This window comes from Pinus tabuliformis, chromosome 1_1 (assembly GCF_031772625.1).
Source record: "Pinus tabuliformis cultivar Carrire ecotype Pingquan chromosome 1_1, CPIR1, whole genome shotgun sequence".
Classification (NCBI taxonomy): Eukaryota; Viridiplantae; Streptophyta; class Pinopsida; order Pinales; family Pinaceae; genus Pinus; species Pinus tabuliformis.
This window is the reverse complement of record NC_142297.1, coordinates 342,096,606-342,121,090: the sequence shown is the minus strand read 5'-3', so window position 1 is coordinate 342,121,090 and position 24,485 is coordinate 342,096,606. Positions and strand designations below refer to the sequence as shown.

The window sequence follows — 24,485 nt, the reverse complement described above, 5'->3', positions numbered from 1 at the left end:
CCCTTGAGGCGTCAACTAGATAGATGGGAAAGTTCCACCTACTGAAGAAGGAAGTACAGGTACCACGGGAGCAACGATAGGATCCAACGGATTTGTAAGTGGAGTGTTAAAGTGACGAAGAAATCCTTCTGTGAAAAAATACTCCAGAAAACTGGAATCTTCAGTTGTCCACACAGATCCCGTGTGCAATTTAGGAGACTGGTTCCTTGAAGATGAGGAATCTGAGTCAGTGGAACTCGGCGGATCCTCCATAATGAGTTGGGGAAGTCCTATCAATTTTCTAGAGTGACGATGAGGGTCAGATGTAGCCACAGTGACTGTTAAGTTTTATCAAATAGATTCTAATTTGATACTTTAAAGTCGTGAAAAAATGATAGCACTCAGGTACCTAAAAAGAAAAAATACACTAAATATATCAATCAGCAAACAGAGGGAAATTACCTCGGTTGATAAGCACCGATTACTGGAGATGAAACCTAGTCTCTCAATGAATAACAGAGAAGAATGACCAAATGTACATTTATGGTTACTTTTGAGCTTCGCCCAAACCTTAGATTGAGGGATCAACTACTCTCGTGAAGACGAGCACCCTCCCAAAAACTAAAGACAAAGTAGATCCGTGTGTTTTAGGTACCAGGATAGCCCATCCCAGTCACCTTGTGTAAGTACCTAGAAGTTTTTGCCACTAGAGATACCTCAAATCACAGACATTACCATGGGGGACATAATTGTAGACAACACGCTGTGTGGGAAGGATACCTGAGTCCCCGACTCAGTTCCGAAATCCCCGAAGGGATCCCAATACACAGAATACCCAAAGGAGTTGTAAGAGAAGGCGGGCTACGTTCAATTACAGTTCGATGTTGTCTCGTATTTCGCTTCGTTGTTAGCAGAGTGGTCCTAGTAATATGAGTGCAGAAGGATTTCTCACTCATTAACGACACTAGTTTTTATTTTCAACCTCGGGCAGTTCACTCACATGCTTATCCCAAGGTCCTAATCTAGCTAATGTTGGTTTGCTCAGAAAGAGTAACTGCTTGATTTTAATGTAAATTTCAGTGTACTTGATTATTTGTCTTCAGTAGGGGTGTTGATGTATGAATATGGTGAGACTCTCGACTCAATAAACCATGCAGAACAATGCTCTGAAAAAAAATTCAATTTCTTATGCAAACAAGTCTTATTCTACACATTCATCTTTTCACATATTCATGGATTCGTCAGTGCATCTAAAGCCATTCAACACTTGCATAACCAAAGGATTATTCTCTCAATATTCCCTAACAACTACTGAAAACCAAAATGAAGCATCTTACAACTATTTCGACAGAAGGATCAATACATTTTATCAGTCTTTCTTTCAAAAAAAATGTATTTTAAGACAAAAAACTAAAACATTTTCTTAAAAATAAATTTTCAAGACACCAAATTTGTTAACATGATACTGTTGCAGATTTTACTTTAGACCTTGAGACAAGTTCCCCCCCTTTTGGTCCATAGAATCTTCTAGAAAACATGGAAATGGGAGACTAACACTCTGTTTCTTTGTAAACAGAGAGTTGGTTGGGCCACTAATGCTCCATGTACATAGGCAAAGAGCTTTATAAAGCTCCATGTAGATTGGAAACCTGCGTTAGTGAGGGAAATAGCTCAAACAAAGGGCCTTTAGTATCAGTTTCTGAGGAGAATACAAACTAGTAGGATGTAACAAGATAGATGGTGGATCAGAAAAGGATTTGAAGAAGTAGGAAACTCTTAGAAGAAAGAGAAGAACTAAGAGGAGTTTAGGTTGACCGGGAACTAGATGTATAGTCCCCAGTGGAGTTGCCAATTCTGCTATGGGGTAAAATGCATGGGATGAAAACTACCCTCAAATGTCTTCCCTGGACCTTTGGCAGACTATAAGATTATCTGCAAAAGCTACCAACTTACACACATGTTCATCTATAAAACATAAATTGACAAGGTATTGAAAGAAGATCACCTTCGGTTCCTTCTAGATTTGCTTGGGGATCTCTATGTGGCAAGAACAACTCCTTCAAGGCTGGCTCCAAGATAATTCCTACATAAAGGACAAGGCAAACCAATCATAGCATACACTCTTGAAAACTAATGTAAGAATCCATAACAAACATGTATTAGGGTATAACTTAACTACTCATCTCGACAAGCATTAGAATGAACAAATAAATGAACAATATCACCAACACTTTGAAGTAGGGAACACAATTGCAGTTCTATATTCAGAATGGAAGAGTGATTACAACCATCCATTGTATCAGCCTTCCTTACCACTTCTTCCTCTCTCTCTCTCCCTCTTTCAGCTAGCTTCTTCAAGAATATGACAGTTCACAACAACTCTATGGGCTATCCTTCCAAATGCTCTGACCCCCTTTGCAATGGCCCTCTCGCTGCTTATGTAGCAATCGAATTAGGGCCACCAAGCTACTCCTAGAGTTCATGTTTTAATGAGTCTAGCAATGGTGAAACTTGGTCTTGTCTAGATGTACAAGTTTGTCATTATTATTTTAACGAGTTTAATGACAAGGATAACTCGGTCCTTTTTATGTTTACAGAGTTTGAAAAGAGATGAAAAGAAAACTCCGTAAGTTCTTTTTCGTAGAATAATCCCTCAGGTCTGAAAAAGGGTAAAATAATACAAGAGGGATGTCATTTCTAATAATTTAACGAGACGGAAGAGACAAGAACTCGACTATCTTTTCATGTTTAAGAGTTTGAAAAGAGTTTAAAGAGGACTCTATAGTTTTCTTTTCATTTTTTAAATCAAAGCTCGAAAAGAAAATGAAAAGTTTACTTGGTGGTCAAATATGCTCAATTCACCATCGGCACATTAGATTCTGTTGTTAGCTGATCATCTTGCTCAAAACTCCATCAAACTGATTAAAAATACATATTTATGGATGAAAAATGAATAAAAACCAACATTTACTTGACGTACATGAAAAAGTAAACATGAAAACTAGTTTTAACATTTCATTTTCACCATTTCATTTCTAATATTGGTTTTTTGGAGCTCTGAAGTGGGTTTTCCCCCAATTTTCACCAGTTGATTGTGAGATTCTGTGGATCATTTCCCATGCCGTTAGGACCAGGTAGGAGCTATCCTTATTCTCTTCAATTCTATTCCATTCTTTTTCAGGTTTCGGCAACTTTTCTCAGCTTTCTGGGCCTCTAGGGTTCAAAATCTCATTTTCCTACCATCGCACCTTGTCCCTATCAAAAAGTGAGATGCATACTGGGCTGTTAACAAAAAACCTGATATGCATCTCATTGTCTTCAAGTGCTAAGTGTGATGGGCGCAGAGAGCCAAGTTTGCACAGTTGTTTTTCATCAAATCTTGAACTGATTTTTGCCCAAGTTGGATCCTAGCTTATCTAATGTTTGTGTTTCAGATATTCATTGGATAAAAAAGGTTGTTACATGGTGGGAACAAGAACACGAAGAGTAGGATATGATTGCATTGAATGACCAGGGTAAAGTAAATGCCTTAAAGAACTGTGGTTTGCTAAAGTTTTTCCGCTTGTCCAACATGAGGCAACAAATGGATTTGCTACAGTATCTTGTTCATGCTTGGGATCCTATTGACCAGATGTTTCAAATTAGGGGTAAAGTTATTCCTATCACCATCAAGGATATTTATTTTCTGATGGATTTATTGAGGCGGGGTGCCCCTCTTTCATTATCACGAATCGCCGAGGGAGAAAAGTCAGTGAGAGATTATATTCGTCAGTTTTGTCGGGAAGGATCCCAACCCAGTAGAGATGGAAAGATTAATATCCCAGATGTTATTGGTCGGCCTTTAACAACTATTCTCTTTACCCTTGCTAGATTGGCTGGCAGTGCGCTTTACATTTGGCAAACAGATCCTATATGTGGTATGCCTTGGAATGCCTGGAACTGAAGGTATTCAACTGGTGTGAGGCAGTTCTTCCACTCATAAAATACCAACTAACTAAAGTGAAGGGTGGAAAGACCAAGAATTTTTGTTATGGATCCATTTTGATTTCCTTCGCTTTGGAAAGAATCCCGCTCATGCAACCACAGAACATTTCTCTGGGAGTGCCTGGACCAAGAGAACCATGGATGCAGCAATGGGTAGACCTTATGGCTAGACATGTTGGCTAGTCGCAGATCTCATTTTCATATACCTTCTTTTGGTGGTTCGATTATCAAGATATGGCTTTTGCAGAATATCCATATGTGCAGATGGACTTCCGAGGCGATCTAGATTTGGCATTACCAGTCGAGGAGTAGTGGAGCGCTGTTGATAAAATGATTTGACCACATCTTTTCTTTTTTTGGGTTTTCTATTGGTTTTTGTGTTTTGGATTGTTACCAAGACTAAATAAACTCATGTGTGTGTCTATATATCAGACCATTTCGACCTGTGGCACACCCACGGGAAGCAGATGTTCTAGTGGAGGGAGTTATCGGGAGGGTAGTCCTTCGAGATTTGGACATAGTAGAGACCTCGACCCAGTTGCAGGATCATGTAGAGGGCCTAACCCTTATCATTTCGGATGTCCAGACTGACGAGTTACCCATGAGGCTACAGTGCCATACTACTAGTGTACCGAGTCGTTAAACAAGGCTCCTGCGCATGATAGCATAGGCAGTGACCTGTTATCATCAACATCACTAGTCTAGGATATTTTTCTGCATTCATTTTGAGTTTCTAGGGTCAGATGACCAATTTTGTCTTAGACACAAAATATTTGTGAAAACTTATAAACAACTATCTATTTGAAATTTGGAGTTTTATTTTGGGTTAAGTGATGAAATGCTATGCAAATGATGATGTGAAATGCTTTCTTTACATATGCTGCAAATGTCTATTTAACACATAGTTTGCTAATGAATCGGTCAATGTGTTTAAATTTTTGGAAATATGTTGATATTTAATGAAATAAAAATGTCTTTCCAAAATTCTAACTCTTAGGAACATGCGATGAATAGCTAGGTTTCGGATGGAATAAACACCAATAAGTTGTAGAATGACAACTTGTGAATCTAGCCTGACAATGATTCGGTGTATGATATGTGAAATAGCATCAGAGAGGAGTTCAATCAATGCACTATACTCAGTGATGTTGTTTGTTGATTGACCAATACATATCCCCCTGAAACTCACTAACTCGCTGCCTGGAGCGAAGATGGCCCAAGCCACAAAGGATAGGTTCTGCGTACTATGACTAGCTCTGATGGCATACCCAACAAATGGTTCTGAAAATTTTGACATCTGAAACAAAGGCCAAGGGGATTACCTAACCAAATTGAAAAACTCTAAAATAAAACACACAAAAATGTAATGAAAGCATATGTACAGTGATTTTTACTACACTTAATCAAGTATAGTAACATTTGAGATACAACCCATTTCGGGGTTGTGACAGAGGAATCCCATCATAATCGACTAACTCGTAGGCTCCTTTTGTCAACACACATTTAACAATATAAGGGCCCATCCATGATGGTTCAAACTTCCCTGCTCCTAACTTGTTAGAATCCTAATCGTAACACAAGACAAGGTCACCTTCTGAGAAGACACGGGGCTTAACATTTTTGTCATATTGTGGCTTGATGCATTTCTTATGTGCATTGTTAGCCAATGCAGCATCAAGATAGGTTTTGTCCATATCGATTAATTCCAAGAAAAGACCTTCTTCTTCATAAGTATCGGTAGCAGGTCAATCGTGAGCTTGAGGGATGAGATTTCACATTGAATTGGTAAGACTGCTTCCAAACCATACACCAACTTAAAAGGTGTAAATCCGGTCACATTTCTTACCAATGTCCGATATGCCCATAAAGATGAGTATATGATTAAATCCCAATTCCGTTTATGGACTCCAATCATTCTTTGCAGCATGCGTTTAAGGACTTTGTTGATTTCCTCAACTTGTACGTTAGCTTGCAGATAATATGGAGTAGAACTATTATGAGATAGTCCTAATTTGGTAGTTAACTCAATCATCATGTGATTGCGAAAATGCAACCCATGATTTGTGACTATATCTTGTGGTACACCGAAGCTAGAAACCACATGATTGAAAAAAAGAGAGCAACCATTTCGCCACTGTTGTTCAATGTAGGCATTGCCTTGGCCCATTTAGTAAAATAGTCAACAACAACTATAATATACCCATGCCCCCCGGCCAAGGTGGGGTTACATGTCATGAAATCAATGCCCCATTTTGAGAATGGGCCAACAGTAATGACTAGATGTAGTGGTGCAGGTGGTAATCTAGTTTTACGATAAAAAATCTGACAAGCATGGCACTTTCTGACAGCAAGTATGAAATCTTTGAATATAGATGGCCAGAAGTAACCAGCTCGTAGGATTTTTTGTGCAGTTGCATAACTAGATAAATTCCCCCCACAAGCACTTGAATGGCATTCATTCAAAGCCTTTTTAGCCTCCTCATGTGTAAGGCACCTTCATAAATTCATATCGACACTATGACGATAAAGTGTATCACCAACGATCAGATAATCTTTGGCTTGGTATCGAATACGTCGCTCTTTAAAGCAAGAGGTGTTTGGCCTAAATGCCTGGGTCTGGAGATAGATTAGTATATCTCCATACCATGGATCACTTGACGAAATTATAAACAGAGACTCATCCAATATTGATGCTTCTGATGTTAAATCATTGGAGGACGAGGGAAGGTCACAAAGTAGCTCTGCAAAGACGAGAGATTTCTTTGATTTGGATTTGATGAATTCCAAATCAAACTCCTGCAAGATGACTATCCATTTAGAATATTTCCCCCCCAACAATTGATGGGACAAAATGTATGTCATGGGGTTGCAATCTGACATGATGGTAGTTTTGCGAACGAGAATATATTGTCAAAATCTCTGCACAGCTTGAACGGCTGCTAAAGATAACTTTTCAACGTATGAATATTTACTTTCTGTATCATTAAGATTACGACTTAAATAATATATAGGATGTTCAATTCCATTATCTTCTTGCACTAAAACCATACCGATGGTTGTATCTGTAGTGGCGAGATACAAGTAAAAGTCTTTTTGATAGTTTGGGGCATACATTAATGATGCTTTTATCAGGGAATCTTTGAGAGCATCAAAGGAAGCTTGTGCAACCTAATCCCAATGGAAGGGTACCCCTTTCTTCAAAAGACATGTATAACCTTTAGCTAGCTCAGCATAATTTGGAATGAACCTCCTCAGAAAGTTTGCCTTCCCTTGAAGTCTCTGGATCTGTAACAAATTTGAAGGTGGAGGCATGTCAAGAATTGCCTGAACCTTTATTGGATCGAGTCGAATTCTGTCTTTAGAAACTATAAATCCAAGCAATCGACTAGAGCCAACACAAAACACACATTTGTGTGGATTGAGTCTTATTTTGTCGATAACGTAAAAATATTGCTCTCAAATGTTGAAGATGATTAGTCCATTTTCACAAATGAGCTGGCAGATCGTCAAGATATGGTTTACCTATGTGTGTGATGTCATGGAAAGCATAATTCATTTCTCTTTGGAATGTAGCCCCCGCATTCTTCAAATCGAAAGGTAATTTATGATACGCGAATGTGCACCATGGACATATAAATGCAGTTTTTAATTGGTCTTGTGGGCGGATATTGATTTGATTGTAGCCAGAAAATCCATCCATGAATGAAAAGATTTCACATCTGACACATTCATCAATAATCTTGTCGATAAAGGGTGTAGGATAGTTTTGCTTCGGACATGCTTGGTTTACATCCCTATAATCGATGCACACTCTAATCATCCCTTGTTTTTTCATCACTGGAACAATACTTGATACCTAATCAGTGAGAGGTATAGGGAAAATGAAGCCATCATGCAAAATTTTTTCACCTTTTGCTTTAATGGAAACGGCTTTGTTTAGATGAATAGGTCGAAGCCATTGTTGTACTAGTTTGACATCAGGATACATTTTGATCTCATGTTCAACAATTCTTGAGTCAATGGCTGGCATTTCTTCATAAGGCCATGCAAAGACATCTCTGAATTCATGAGAAAGAGCACAGTAATTATCTAGTTCCGGTGAAGAACAAGATTTACCGACATGAATATTTTCTGCAACATTAGGCTTGGTCGAAATGTTTATGGAGATTGTTTCTTCTATGTTAGACAAATTTCTCTCAGAATCAATTATATTTACAGAATTCGATAAAAAATCAACAATTGAAGGGTGGTGAAGTTCTTTTGAATAACCCTCATTGTTATCTCAAAGGTGGGAATGATGATGATAATCTTCCCATGACGTCTCTCCTATCATCATTGATTGGATGATTCCTTCGTCCGTAAAATGTATACGTGAAAAAGGATCCAAAGAGGTACCATATTCTAAAGATCTATCTACCCATACAAGTGTTGAGTGCGGTTTAGGGTTTGCCGCACAAGTCCAAGATATTGATTGCTACAAAGATTTGATGGGGCTTGGTGACATTGCCTCGCCATGATTATCACTCTCAAAATAGTTAGAACTCTTCTTATATTGAGATGATGTAGAAGAGATCATGTTGCAGGTTTCCACTGTGGCCACTTCTGCGAAACCAGATGGTGATGGGAGGGTAAAGGTACCCATCAAGGAAGGATCTTTTAGGAGACCTACTCCAACATTCTGAAGTGATTGTGAATTTCCATGCATTAATGGAATGCTTCTTGTAGCTTGTGAACTATTAGCAAAAAATTCTAACTGATCGATGACTCTGGTTCCACCTTTGAAGGGAAATGCAATTGTTCAAAAGTATGTGGAGACAACTACAGCCATAGCATAAACCCAAGGCCTTCCCAGTAGAATATTGTAATCAATGAGTCCATCAAAAACTTCAACTTCAATATCTATTGTTTTGTTCCCTAGTTCAACTTGCAAGCTACTTAAAAATCCCATATGGAGTGTACGTTCTTCCATCAAAAGATTTTAGTGTTGTTGGTGATCGCGAAAAGGGTGGTGAACCAAGAGTTTTCCAGAACTCATTGACATGATATAGGTAGATGCCCCCTCATCAATGATGGTTCGATGGGCATTTTTATTGAGATCTTTCACCTGTATAAGAAAATATAGTTGTGCTAGTAACTGTGGCATATATCCTGTATGATTAAAGACCAGAAGATTGGAATCTGGAGGATCGATTCCACCTATTGCTGATAACAAAGACTGCTTTTGGGAGGGACAATTTTGCAATACCTCAAGTGTCGACATAGTAGAAGGCGATTGAGCCAGATCTTCCGCTATATTATAATTTTGGGCTGCTTGAGCACGAGGATTAAATGTTGATTTGTGTACAACTCCCTTGGGTGGCTTAATTGTTAATTCAGGAATAATTGGTGGAACACATTCTGGTGAAGTTGTGGTTCAAGTACTAGGTTAATCAGTAGCCTGGTTATTCGACGACGATGGATTCCTGTAATCTTTATTCCTTGTCAATACCAAAACATCATTTTGCTTATTTGTGATGGATAGCATAAGCACTTGGGATGTGGAAGCATTATCAGTGGAAACCAAATGTGTTTTTGGGTTCGTAAACAGATCTGTCGGCACTACTGAGGTATTCAAAGCCTTTAAAAGTTTAAAGACCTCAGAGCGATGTGGACAATCTCTTGTAAAATTCTCATCATTGCATATTAAACACGAATAACGAGGTTTCCTAGCTGCAGTGGGGGTTTCAGATGGTTTTTCAAGAGTGGAATTGTCCCGTTTCTTCTTATTATTTTTTCCCTTTTTCTTGCCTCCTGGTTGCTTTAGATTTTTTCCTTTGTCATATGACACAACATTAATCTCAAAGGCAAGAGTGTTCTTAGATGGATTTGCATTTTGACTTGAAATAGTAAGAGTTTGACGAGATGGACCTCTTGCCATTTGTGTGCTCGAGGAACCGATCACGCTGTCACCGGCATGAGAGTCCCTAATCGATTTTGGAGGTGGTGGAACGATGAAGGCTGGTCTAGGTGCATTAGGAATTTTGTCATAGAGTGTGCCTGATTGTGTATAAATGAGATCCAAATATTGGGCACGAGCAATGACTTGCTCTTCTGTGACAACTCCTCCTTTCGCCACATCCTCAGAGATAGATGGCAATAAGGACTTTATAAACCACTTAGCTAAAAGTTGATCAGGAATATACGTCTTAACCATTCGACAATGACGCCTCCACCCATGAATATGATCTGATATGTGAGTGGAGGTAGTCTGTTCAAAGTTGGTCAGAAGTTCTGTTCCAGTTTTGTACCTGATAGGTAATTTAAGGTGGGTTAGAAAGGTAGTGGCTAGAATGTTGAAGTTATCAAAAGAAGCTCTACGTAATTCTATATAGCATTTTCCAGCTAGACCAGTAAGCGTTCTCTGGAAAAGATGAAGTCTAATCGAATCATCATTCAGGGTGTTAGATGAACACCATAAATGAAAAGTCATTAGGTGATTCGATGAGTCTTCCCCTGGATTTCGATTGAACTTTGGAATGTCAGATGGTAATTTATGTGGAATCGCCGGCCACCAAGGGGCATAAGTAATTGGATCATTAGTGAGCTAGTTCAAATCTAGTAATTCTAGAGTTGCTACAAATGGAAACTGTTAATGCTACAAATGGAATTGTTGATTCAGGTTGGGTGGAGCATACCCAGGATAAGATGGAATCACTTGAGCAATAGGTCTTTGCATACCGGCGTAGGGCATCTGTGTCTGGTAACCTTGATAAGGTCGTTGGACATAACCAGTATAGGGTGGTTGTTAATAACTGGTTTGGAAATATGGTTGTCCATAACCTACAAAACGTTGTTGTCCAGATCCTTGGTATGTTTGATATTGTCCAAAACTAGTTTGAGCTTGCGAACCAAGTCCAGGCTGGGGTTGGGTTTGTTGGAATTGAAGTTGTTGATATTGCAACAACCACGGTTTTCGAACCATTTGTTGTTGCACAGTATTGACAGACTGACTAAGTTGTGGATCAATTATACCAGTGTATGCCTGGGTCACTCCTAATAAAGGTACACTAAGTTGAGTTAGTTGTTCAGCACTAGCAACAAGCGGTTGTTGTACAACAACCTCGGAAACTTGAGCCCCTTTCCTTGAAACTTGAGGTTGCGAGGAAGAGGGGACAATTTGTACTGATTGAGATACATAGGTTATGCTTGTGACTGTGTTACAATTGTAACAATAGGTGTGGTGGGAATATTGTTCATAGGTTTCATTAGTTGTGTAGGATACACAATTCTCAGTTGTACTGGCAGTACGCGTTGCCATCGACTAACTCTAACTCCAGTTTGACCTGAATACTACGGGAAAATCTCATATGGTTTCCCCCCGGAGAAGGGAGAAAACTGTGAGTATGCGTACTATTCTCCATATGGCGGCAATCCAATGTCTAACGGATACATCGGTCTTTGATGACTAGATTTCTGAATTTGATATTGATATACAGGATCAAATTGTTGGGTTTCCATGTGAGAAAAACCATATTGAAATCTGGGTGAGTAAATGGGAGTTGACCATGGTGTTGAAGCGACCTCGGAGTGGGTTCCAGATAATGTTTAATACCCAAATGGAACAGATGATTCTCCACATAAGTATGAATCAGGTGTAACAGAAAACATCAAAGCGGTAGCAGCAAAATATTATGCTGCAGCTGCATCAAAAGATACAGTCTTGGATGTTGAAGGTTCAGACATGGTTAACTTGTCCCAAAGTTGTCCCAACGATTCGACGCGAACTCACGATGAAGCAGGATTAAAAGAAGCAAAATTAGGAGTAGCAGGGTAGAGGTTAATCCCAGTTCCAAAATGAAACAGGGTGGTAGATGTGGAATCCTCTACTATATCCTCTATAGAAATCAAACCAGGTGGAAGAGGTTGACCGTCAGGTTTGTAAATGATTTCTGTTGCAGAAGAAGGTGTAGTTTCTATAGTGACAGATGTTGGAGGGGTAACAACTTCTGGATACTGAAATTCAAAGTCCATATTTTTAGGTAAATGAACTACCGTCTGAAAGGGAGGTTCTTGAACAACTCCTGGTTCAAATGTAACATCGGTTTGAACTAGAATGGGTTCCAGACCAACTATAGAGGGAGTTGTTTCAGGTTCAGAAGTATCTCTTGGTTGAACAATTTCAAATTGATGATCAATTTGTTGTTGGACAACTTTGGTTATGGTTACACTAGGATCAGTACTAGTGTCCTCAGGTAATGTCAAAACTTCCTTTTTAGAGGTGGATGTGTTAGAAATAATCGGAGTAATTGGAGTCTCTGCAGATGTTGAAACTAATGTTCCAAATAACCCATATGAATTAGACACAGTTAAATGAGACCACTTTGTCCGAATTGGTTTCGCTTCTACAGGCAAAGACGGTTGACTCACTAATCTCCGTGAACGACAGGGTTTGGATTGACTTTCTTCCATGATTGCGGATTACTTGATGAACGTAAAAATCAACTAAGGGGAAGTGATGTTGTTCATAGTCAATTTATTTTAACAACACTTGGACACAACTTTGCTTTTTTAATTTTAAATAGTTGACAAAAAGCTAAAGATGACTCTAGTCACCTTCAATTTTTAATGAGCCTAAAAGGACAAGTGCTCAGATGGACCTTTTCTTTTAGAGAGTAAAAAGGGAACGAAAGTGACTACTCTGGAGAATCTAGACAAGAAGGCTTACCAGACTAATCGCAAAACTGCAATATACATCTTGGTGATAAATTAAAGAGAAATTACCAAGGACTTTATGTACGGCAATCAATCTTCCTGAATGCTGTGTTCAGTGCATTACAATCGATAATGCGGCGGACTCAATTTCCTATGAATAAAGGATTTAAGCCTATTGGGGTCTCACACTATATAAGCGATGGTACTGTGAGCAAAATTTTGTACTAGCACTTGTCATATGAAAGAGGAGAAATCACCCAACCTTTAATTAAAATGATAGCCGGTAGGTTTAACGACTCTGAAACACGTCTCTAGCCTAGACCTCCAAATCTGTTGCATTAGATTCCAAAGCATTGTTAAGTTCATTGAGGTTCATTTTAAGTTGATCTTTCTTAAAAAATTTCCTTTGATGGTTCATCGTGAAAATGTGATCTGAAATTCCTAAAGATGCATCTACAATGATAAGCAATCTTTTGGTTTATTTGAACAATGAAAATCCTAACTAGAAGGGATAGAACCTAGGAGCATTTTTGAGCAAACACCAAAGAGCACACACTAATGCAATTTCCCTAAAATATACTTTTTGCACACAAACCAAAAATTCTAAAAATGCAAATGCATGTATTTTTTTTTAGCCCTCCTTAATGTGAATGATTCAAGAAGGAAAACTAAATGTAGCAATGACTCAAAATATTTCACAAAATATGACAATTTTCGACAATTTTTCATCAAAGGGAGAAAGGAAGACTCAAAATGACACTTTCAAGTTTGAAGAAATATCTTTTCAACACTTTGAATGGAATCAAATCGAATCAAATGCACTAAAATAGTTTAATCGATTAGCTATGAAGTAGGATTTTGTGACAATTCACTTTTTCGATGAAAATTGAAGATTTTACGACACTTTTTCTATCGAAATGACAAATTGATTAACACTACTTTTCGACAAAAAAATACAAAAAAACATTCACCAATATTAATCTAAATAGAGGCTGATCTAAGTGATTTAAGTTGGCTTCAGTGATGAGACATTGTTCATATTCAACAAGCAACCAAACAAGAATGAAAACTAGTCAAAAACCTCAACTCCTAGATGGGAAAATTGGGTTTTAGTCATCCATCGCAATTTTTAGTGATAGACAGTGCAATGCATAGCATCTTGCCCATTTCATAACTGAGATGCATATCAGGTTACAGTTCAGGATAGTGCGATGGTCACAGGGAGCAATTCTGAAAGTGTCTTTTGCTCAAATTTGCAGCAGTTTTCAATGGATTAAGCTTGGTTTTAATGAACAATCACAAGTAGAGTGTAATGGAATGTCCTAAGAGGCTATTGAGCTACGAAAGTGGCATCTTGATTCTTTTGTAGGTCAAATGCTCAATACATAAACTAAACCAGAGATTGACTGAACTAGCATTTATCTTCTATGCAATTACATAACAAAAGCAGTTCGAAAGCTTCCTAGGTAGCTTCAGAATCTGTCTATAGTTCATATAATTCAACATAGAGAAAGAAAAAAAAAAAACAATCATCAATTCCCCAGCGGAGTTGCCAATTTGTTTCTGGGAAAACTAGTATTTCTAGGAAATGCTAGCCCTCTAGGTTTGGTAGCTAACCTAGAAACAACAGTGAAATCAATTCAATGTCTTTCCTATGACTGATAGATAAGGGAAATATTATGAAAGACCAACCTATAACTTTCGCTTGATTCCTTGCTTGATCTCCCTCTCCTTTGGCTGATCTTGTAACTCCTGCCCATACATAACATGCTTGGAGAGTACCTATATAGCTACAGAAACAAATACCTGTCAAAGCATAGTGATCCATCACAGCATAAACATCATAGAATCATAAATATAATGAACAAATGAATGCATTTATAGTTAACACAAACAATTGAGAAAAATATTGAAGAACTTTATTAATAACAAGGAGAATTACAACCCATAAGAAGCCTAATCCAGCACTATCCTCCAAGCTTCAAGGCTTCTTCACCTCATGAACCAGCAAGAACACACCAACAATAACACAATGCTCTCACCTCAATACTGAAACTAGCAACACTTCCTTACAACTCAGAATAATTCAGCCTCCTGATCTCTTGGATGAGAGATCCTTTTATAGATGAGTGCAGGGGTTTGTGTCATCAATGGGGATGATGAATGCCTTTCTATATTTAGGAATTGATTACATGAAAGAGGGGAATTGGAGATGGTTTCCTAGTTCTCTTAGTCATCCTTGGGTGAACTCAGAGGGGCAAGTGGAACAAGAGAAGTTTCTAGAAGTTTCCATGAGCAACCAACTCTCAAACTCTCCCAGAATTTTGTCCTACCTCACCCATTTCACCTTTTAGAGGGCCAAACTATGATGCATCTCGCTTTGACAGTGCAGCACCTGAGATGCATAGCACCCTAACACAGGGCTTTCAGCAATGATTCATTTTAGGCAGTTTCTGGATGATTTTGGAGATGGAATTTTTTGCGTAATGAGGCATTGAGATGACTAAGTTCCTTTGGGGCATAAAACAACTATTTTAGTGGTTGATGAACCCCAATATCATTGACATGTGAGTTTTGGGTTGATGTGCCCAAATATGTCTATAACACTATCACAACGTTTGCAAGAAGAGGACGTTGAGGATAAAAGATTGGATTTTGGAAGAATTAGTCACAAAATTCACAAGGGCGGTAATTTTGGTTGCAGGTGTGGAGGTAAATGGATTAAATGTAATTTTGGCTGCATGTGTGTAGGTAGACAAGTCACAGTTACTCCTTTCATTTTTGTCGATGATGTGTTACTATTTGGTAGATTGACCTCTTTTGATCGGTATTTGGACTGCTTATGAATAATATTAAATCTCATATGATTTATTCTTACCCAGATGATGCATTGGTACTAGAGATTTATCATATTTTTGGTGTTATCTCCACCGCATTGGATGCAGATTTTAAATATCTTAGATTTATGCTCCAACCTAATTGTTATCGAATTAAGGATTGGAGGTGAATTATAGAGAAAATCCACTTTATACTTTTATCATGGGCACACAAGAGGCTCTCCCTAGGAAGCAACTTAACTCTAGTTCGAGCAGTCCTTTAGAGCATCTCTGTATATTGGCTTCATATTTTCTCTCTCCCTAAGGATATCAGTAAATGTATCTTTTTGGCTTCATCTTGGCATGGGACAATTTGTGTCGTAAAGGATAGAGTGGGTCTGGTTGTTTTTTACTCTGTATGGAGGCGATGGATGACCAAAATCATCTATTTCTTTGATTCTCCTTAGTAAAATCAATTTGGAATGGTGTATTTAATATGTTACAGTTACAGGCAGATTAGAACTACTCTTTTGTGGTTTATTGTATTTGGCACTAGATTATTGAATATAAAACATTTGGACCACTTCCAATATACATTAGGGGTTCGACCCAAAAAATGCATTACTGTCCCAAGCTCCTTTGTTGTGATACATCCACCTCCATCCTTGTCAGAAAAGCTAAAAGCCTCCCTGAACTTAGACATAACCTCCATCCCATATTCCTTTAGTATATAAAACCCTTCTCTCACTTTTTGACCATGCCAATCTACCCTCCATCCCATATTCTCTCATGAGCCCTATGTAAACCACCATTTCATTAAAGGATGGGGATTTTGTGGCCTACTCTAACCATATTTGTTAGATACTTTCCCCCTTTTCTTGCTTATGGTTTCTTGAGTTGGCCTCCTCTAAATATTCCCTACTCTCCTTAAATTATTTCAAAGGTATCCTTTGGATACTAACCCCATTTTACCAGAGATCCTTGACATGTCCTTTGAAATTTTGATTCGGCCCCATGAACTATCTTATTCCAGTGAGTCGAAATCTTTAGATTTATTTTCCACATATTCATTCATGACCAAACACTATACCACTAGTTCTAAGAATCTTATGGTTACTATCACCACAATAAATGTCTATTGTATTTTAGAGGAGATAAGAATTGTATATTTCCCTTTGGGACACTCCAAAAATATTTTGATGCACCCTATTTCTCTGACACTCTAGTCTACTTTATGACCTTAATTCCCCTTCCATGTTCATCCATGTGGATGCACTTTATGATGTTCTAGGACAACCTAATGTCCTTGTCAACTCCCTCTCATCTTCCTTGTCATCTTTTCTAGGACTTGTGTAGCCAACAAGAAATTTTGGAGATGAATGACATCAAGGTAGAAAATCAAGGGGCTCTCAAGTCCTTTATTTAGAGTTCCCACTATCATAGTCCCACCATATGATTCACGCAATCCCTAAGTTGGGGTTTAGTGCTATTTCAATTAATTATTAGATGATCATGGTGGGCCATAATTCCAGGTTAAATGCTATGACTCTTCATAGGATATTATTGGAGATACTTTAGGAGACACCTCTTTAGCTAAAGGGTCAAGGAAGGATTTTGACTTCAATATCAAACCAACAATCAACAAGACAACTGCGATGAAGCATGGGAATCCTCTCTCTCCCACGTTGTTCAGGATATATATCAATATATGAATGCCTCTACACTCTACCAATTGTGCATCAATAAAAATTTTGTTTTCCCCATTCTCCACCAAGATGGATACACATTGTCCCAACATTGTGCCTCTGATTGCCAAAATTGTAAAATTGGGATTTTCCATGTCAAAATTTTATTTCAAGACTGACCATGCATTGGAAGGCCATTAACACAATATTAGGACATAAAAATTGAATAATTGACACAATACCAAATACAATACATACATTGAGTTTTGTCTCACAAGGCATCTAGATGCTAATTGAGCAAGTTCACACAAAGAGAGAAAGGCAATGTCATCATACATTTTTCAATTTGTAATCAAAAGCATTATCTTGGATAAGGGAGAAGTAGCATTTAGTTTCTTTCTAATATACAAAGGAAAAATTATGAATCAATGTCAAATGCCTTTTGTGAAGCAATGTTGTTGTAGAGGGTGTTAGAAAGCTTGCATTGTAGGCAAGACTCTCACACCATACTAGATTGTGTTAACCAAAGCGTGTTAACCATGTCCAGTGATCTCAAATTTCATGAGCATGTTCAATGAGTGACCATAAATGACGGGTGTCAGAGTGGCTAATAATCAGAGCTTATAGCGGATGATTGTCATCGTACATAGCATCTGTGGTCCAAGTCATTTGTTTGGTGCCCAATTTTGGTGAATCATTGTATTACATCATGGTAGCATATCTTGCCTTTCTTAAAGGAAAAATATATTGAAAATAAATTAAGTTATGTCTCATGAAAATGTTCAATATTGTTGTGTTGTGAGTGGTTTGCATATTATATGTATCATATATCTATAATCACTTATTTCAAGCCTACCTTAAGAAATAAAGGAAGAGGTGCAGGGCCTTTTCATAAGAAGGACTCCCACCAACTCCTCTCCTCGTAGCAATCTTTCAAACGTTAGCCCATAAATCAACCACATGCCCTTGTTTCTCTAGTTTGGAAACCCTTGAATGGATATGACAGTGAACTTCTCCCAACCACTTCTTTAACCATCTATTGAATGCCTTTGATTGGTATGTGTAAATGATTTTGATTGATTCCTGGAGAGGTGTGAAATCTAATTTTGCATTGACATAATACAAACACCAAACTTAACCCATGGTAGCCAAAATTTCAGCCTTACAACTCTCTCATCCAATATTAAATACTTCACTAATTAGTCAAAGGGTAATCTCCTTAACAATATATTAAATATTAAAAGAATTCATATTAATTGAAAAAATAAGAATATTATTTAATATTAAGTTATAATGCAGGTAGCTGCCAAGTTGAAATATGAGACTCCCTTGTTTGTGAGACAAGCGATGCCCTCCATTCAATACTTTAACTATTTAATCTATGGACGTGTACATACCTTAATTTCCATTGGATCAAATCCTGTCACCTTTAAATAGGAAACGCTTTAACACAAATCGAACATGTCTCGAACATGTAAATACAAACTTAATTTGTATATGTATCAAAGTTACTTTGAGAGTTGCATGGAATGCTTAATTTTGTATAGAAGCAAGGGAAAACTTGAAGGGTTGATCACAACAAACATGTATGGTCAATTATGATTATCATAGGTATATTAGTTTGGTTTTCCCAATCCAGAACTTGCACGTTTTGTTACTACTATTAAAGCCCTGTCATGATGGTTTACTGGTGTAACATCATGTACATTTAGTTTTGTCTATTAAAGGCATGTTAGTTCAATGACAAAACCAATGGTTTGTCAACTTGGTCAGCTTAGTGAGCTATGTGTTAATCATCTCAATGAACAACATATAGGGTCAATTAGCTTAGTCATTGACATGAACATTCCATTGTCACTATTAGTGACATCTTAGGTTGGATATTAGCATGTATTTTTGATTAACATTATCTAGGAGATTAACTGAATCAACATGCATGTTTGACTACAATTGTGGGAGATATCTTAGATAGGTCAACCCCATCAACAACATTTATGTTCAATTACACATGTTAGAGGAATGACACAATGGTAAATTGATTAGTAACATGTACATTTTGGTTATCACTATTAAAGTTGTGTTAGGTTGGTTAACTTGATCAATGACTTGTATGTTTGGTTACAATTATTAAAGCCTCACTTGATTGTTTAATGCAGTAAATGGAGTGTAAGTCTAGTTACCATTGTCGAAGGCATGTTTTGTTGGTTAAATTAGTTAACATCATATACATTCAACTATGATTGTTAGAGCCATCCAAGGCTATTAAACCCATTTAAAGTAGTGCATAACATCGATGGGGGCTTGCTTATTGCATTGTGTGTGAGTATAGTGTGTTATTTTTTTTTGTAAGTCGAAGATTTTTCATTAATCAAAAAGAATGTACAAGGGCATCAAAATGCATGGCTTATAATTATTTATATATTTAATGTAATATTCCTTTCATTAAGAAGAGGAAACAAACTTTGGAGGATAGGGGAGATGGCTTTGTCTCAGGGAAATATCGATCTCATCTATCTCATCTTCACTCTCCCTTCCCTATCATTAGCATCCCTCTCCTTTCTCTTTATCCACCAACACCAATAATAGACTTTTTGTTAAGAAGTAGCATTGGATGACTCAGGACGAGGGTTAGAGCTCATATTTTCATCTTGGGTTTCTCCTTCGGGTTTCTGAGCTTACGTATGTTGCTTTAAATTCTTCTTAAAAGTCCCAACAATATCCTTTCCAATCTCTTCTTCATGAAACTTCAGCTTGCGAGCCATTTTGCACTGAGGCCTATTTCTGGGGGAGATTGGGAGATTCAATAGACCTTTTTATCGTTATCCCATGTTGCCCCAACCTTCATAGCCCATGTTTGTAGCCAAGATATACCCTCTTCCATATGTAAACTATCTATCAGATTGATAAAAAGAGAAGATTGAGCTCTCCCATGAGCTTTTATTTGAAGATGAGAATGACAGTGAAATGTTCATTTTTAACTATACACCTAAACAGGCTTAGAGACCCTTCCACTTCACTGGCTTAAAATTTGGACTCAAACCATAGAAGAATGTGACATTTTGAAGCGTGTCACTCTAGTCTTGTTATAGCTCCAGATCTCACTCTTATGGTTTGTGATGCTGCACTCATGGCCTAGGGCAACCCCTCCTTCCAGACCTGGTCCTAAAATTTAAAAAACAGTGTTTTATCCCTTATACGCGACATTGCCTTGAGTTAAACGCGTGTACACGCGGGTCTGTGTATACCCAACCCGCGTGTATGTATTAAAACACTTAAAAAAATAAATAATTCCTTGTTTTCGAGTGGAGATCGCAGGTTTTACCTGCTGATCACCTGTTAGTTCCCGTGGCCCAACTGTTCCCAACCAACTCCTAACTAAAAAACTACTTTGGAGATGGTATAAATAGACATCAAAGGGAAGGCCTAAGGGGGAGAGAGAAAAGAGAGCAAGATTATTATGCTGAGATTTTCCCCTTAGACCAGGTCTGAAGTCCTTGGTGCTTTCTGCACTTCCCCCACTTTGCATAGGAAACCCTTGTTTCCATGTGTATTGGTGATCATTCATCCTTTATATCACCATTGAGTAAGACTTGGAAGGAGCTCTTGTTGGAGGCTTGAGGCTGGAACGAATCCAGGAGGAAGCTTTGCTTGGAGCCTGCTGAAGGTGTTTTAGGTGAAATCTTTCCGTTATATGTACTTTACTTGCCTTTATATAAAGAAACACGTCTTGGTTCCCGAAACAATCTTTCTTTATGCTCATGAGATTCTTGTTTTGAATTCTTATGCAAGTAGTTATTTAAAGATTTTTATAACTAACTTTATAGCATGAAGATGGTTTATGTATAAGTATTTGTCTATGTACTGTTGTGTTCTTTGATTTGTTTGTTTTACAGGTCAAAGGAGAAGAAGGGAACTCCAAGAAGGGTTTGGACCCTAAAGGCCTTCTCGAGCGTTGGACCTTAGGTACGTACCCTCAACATTAGAATTTGCTTATAGTAAAGATAATAGCTGTGTGTGTGTTATTTCGAATAAGCAATTTTCAGTCTGGTAGAGTCTTAACCCAAAGGACCCTAGGGGTACTTTCCCCTCAACCAGAATTGGAGACTCCGCTAGGGATCAACACTTTTGTTGTTCCTAGTTTGGGTAGTCTTCAAGCCAATCAAGGCTCAACCCCTCTGTTTGCTGGCTCTGACTATCTGATCTGTTCTTAAACTCTAAGCTTTTCCAGTTTTTTCAGTCTTTATTTTTTATTTTTCTTGAAAATCTTCAGATACGTTGTTTTTTTGGATTACAGAAGCGTATATACGCAAGTTGAACTAAGTGAACCCGCGTATATGCAGTTTTCCTCAGTTACAGTCGCGTGTACATGCATTCTGCACATCACTGCAGGCGCGTATATTATATAATTTTCAAGATTTGTAAATTTTCTTTTTGCTGAATGTTTGTCTGGTGGTTTGGGTCAGTTTGAAGCAGTCATTTTCCAGTAACAGTCCTCTGTTTAATAGGGGGCATCTTGTTCTGAACTCTCTCTAGTTATAAGGAGTATTAGTCTTGTTTTCTTTGATTGCAAGCGTCATTGTTTTTTGACACACAAGATTTCTGGTTAAGAATCTTGACTGCTCTGTTTTGGCAGAGTAGGAAGATTGGATTCAATCTTTGTGTTCATTTTGTTTCGGTGACCCTTTTGTTTGCTTAACGAAACCATTTTTGTGACAATTTGCTCCTTCGTTTCGGGAAAGTTGTTTGTTACCATTTTCTTGAAACATTTCTTTTGATCTTTTGGACTTTCATTACTGCTTTTGATTGTCAAGAGCGATTTCAAACGCATTTATTTTTGTTGGGTTTTCATCATTGAAAGGTGTCAATTCACAAAAGTGTTTGGTTGCCTATTCATCAATCATTGGTGTCAGTATTTTGAGAGCATTCTTTGAAAACGACTTTTTGGCTTCATTGAAAGAAAATCTTTTGAAAGTTTTGAGTTTCGCATTCTTAAACTTGCTTTTCATTTGATTTCCATTTTTTTTGCGAAGTGAAAGTGCTTTGTGTTTATCTTAGAACTTGCTTTTATTGTTTGGACGAAATGATTGGTAACACATCATCTTCTATCTAAGCATTTTAGTGGCAAGACAAATTTGATAAGGCAACAACTTTCCTTCTTGATTTTTAGAGTAGTCTTTAAATCTTGCATCCACATATAGTTCTTGCATCAGGATAGATTTGCATCTCTTTTTAGGCATATATAGTTTTGTTAGTTTTTGTGAGTGTGGAGTCTGAAAAGAAAAGGAAAATTTGTTTACATTAGAAGTACCTCTGAACCTCATAGAAATTGCTCTTCATTGAAAACAAAAAGTGCATGTGCATGTAGCTAAGTTTTATTAATTTCTTTTGCGTCCATAAAAACACCACAAGTTTCATCTCCATTACCTTGTGACTTAAAGAACAGCCTAATAAAATCAAGCGCTAATTAAAATCCACTAGAACTTTTTGTTTTAGTCATTTACACCAAAACGTTTAGGATTTTAGGGCCCTGGATTAGGCGAGTGGAGAGTTAACTCTCCAAGGCCACATAAAACATCAAACATAAGAGTCTGAATAACGAGAGAAAATCCAATAGCGTTAGGAAGACCAGGAAAGCTCCGGATCTGGGAGTTAAGCACGAGGGTCTGTGAAGACAGGGAAGAGAGATACCCCCTCTCCTACTTGTCCGAACTTACCTCACGACTGTTCCGCCTGGCTTCTGCGACGAGTTGGTACCCATAGTTGCCTCTCCTAGGGATCTACACAGGTGGCTGCAGAGGGGAATCCCGTGGCACCTGAGGTCGACGTTGTATCACTCGCGACAGTACTACTGGAGGGCACCGTTGCGAAGCTTGGGGGCTTGCACCGGCGCAGGCTGTTGTTAGGAGGTCAGTGTAACTTCCTCTGATACCTTTGCTGATAGGACTGGGCCCTCATCATCCAAGACTATCTTCGGAAGGCCCCTTATTTCACTTTCTCGTATTTTGGTGTCCGGTCCTAATCACCCGGAGCGGAAATACTTGGAAGTTGTTTGACTGGCTGTATCTTTAGGGACTTTATAGTGTGTGCTCTGTGCTCCTAGTTGGCCTAGCTTTCAATTTTTTGAGTCTTTAGTTAGATCATAACAAAAAATTCAAAGTGGCTGACCGATCTCCAAGACGGTCTCAAAGACTTCGTGGTCTCTTGCCACCAAGTTTAGAGCCTTCTCCTAGAAGGCACAGAGGCAATACTACCGGTGGGGTCTGTCCCACGCCGGTTGACACATCAGGGATTGATCCTCCTCTCGGGGACATTAGCGGCCAAGCAAGGCCTGGCACTTCTGAGCAAGAGAGGGACACTCCAGTCCTTTCTCGAGTTCGCTTTCAAACGGAGAATAACGTAGAGGTAGAAGAATTCTCTTAGTCGTTAGGGGCTCTGAATTCTCCCCTACCATCTAGTCATCCAGACGTATTGCAATACGTTGGGCCTCCGTCTCATAGACCATCAAGTCCAGGTTACGCTACGCGCTTACCATTCATGACCACTACTGGAAGCATGGCTTCTACGAGTGCTACGACTATGCAAACCCCTACATCGGTGCAAGGGGGAGGAACCATTTCCATCCCCTCCGCTTCCTTGTTCGGATCTTTTGCTAGCACATCTTTAGTTGGGTCTACCTCCATTCCGTCCACGAGTGGAAATGCCCAAACCAATGCTTTTGGTACTGGACTCTTCCCTTTTGGCACCCAATCACAGGGTATTCCATCGGTTCCGTTTAGTGCCGCTACGTCCATAATGGGCGGATCGGCTTCATTCTAGGGTTTTCGTTCCGAAAGTGGTCATATACCACATTCCAACCCGATGGTAGGATCCATGCCTTTTTCTTCTATAGGACAAACAGCAATCCTTTCCAAGGTTGGAATAATCCCGGGGTTAGTAGCGCGGGAACTGGGAATTCGTTTACCGACCAACAAGGGAATAGGCCGCACTCCACGGTTAGCATGTTTCAAAGTATTACTCCCCTTGCTTCGGCTTGGAACCCATATCAGGGGTTATCAACTCCTTACCATTCTTTAGGAGGAAACTTTGCGGGTTATGGAGGTTATACGGCAGGAGTTGGTCAAACTCCGAATTTTGCTGGACCACAAGGCTTGCTTTTTGGTTCAACCGGTTCTACTGGTCACTTCGGGTAGCCTGGTGCCTCCCAAATTCCAGGACAATATTTTCAGAGCTTTGGGAGTTCTGCCCAGTCTGGGTGGAATCCCCTAGGTCCTCCTAGGCTTCCGTTTCTGGCAACGTTAAAATTGCCAGATCTCACTAAGTTAACAAATTA

The 24,485-nt window shown here is 38.5% G+C and overlaps 1 pseudogene; it reads left to right on the top strand.

The window, feature by feature from the left end:
• Positions 1–12,786: 12,786 nt before the first annotated feature.
• The window catches only part of LOC149212973 (polygalacturonate 4-alpha-galacturonosyltransferase-like), a 79,251-nt pseudogene continuing 67,552 nt past the window's right edge, over positions 12,787–24,485 (top strand).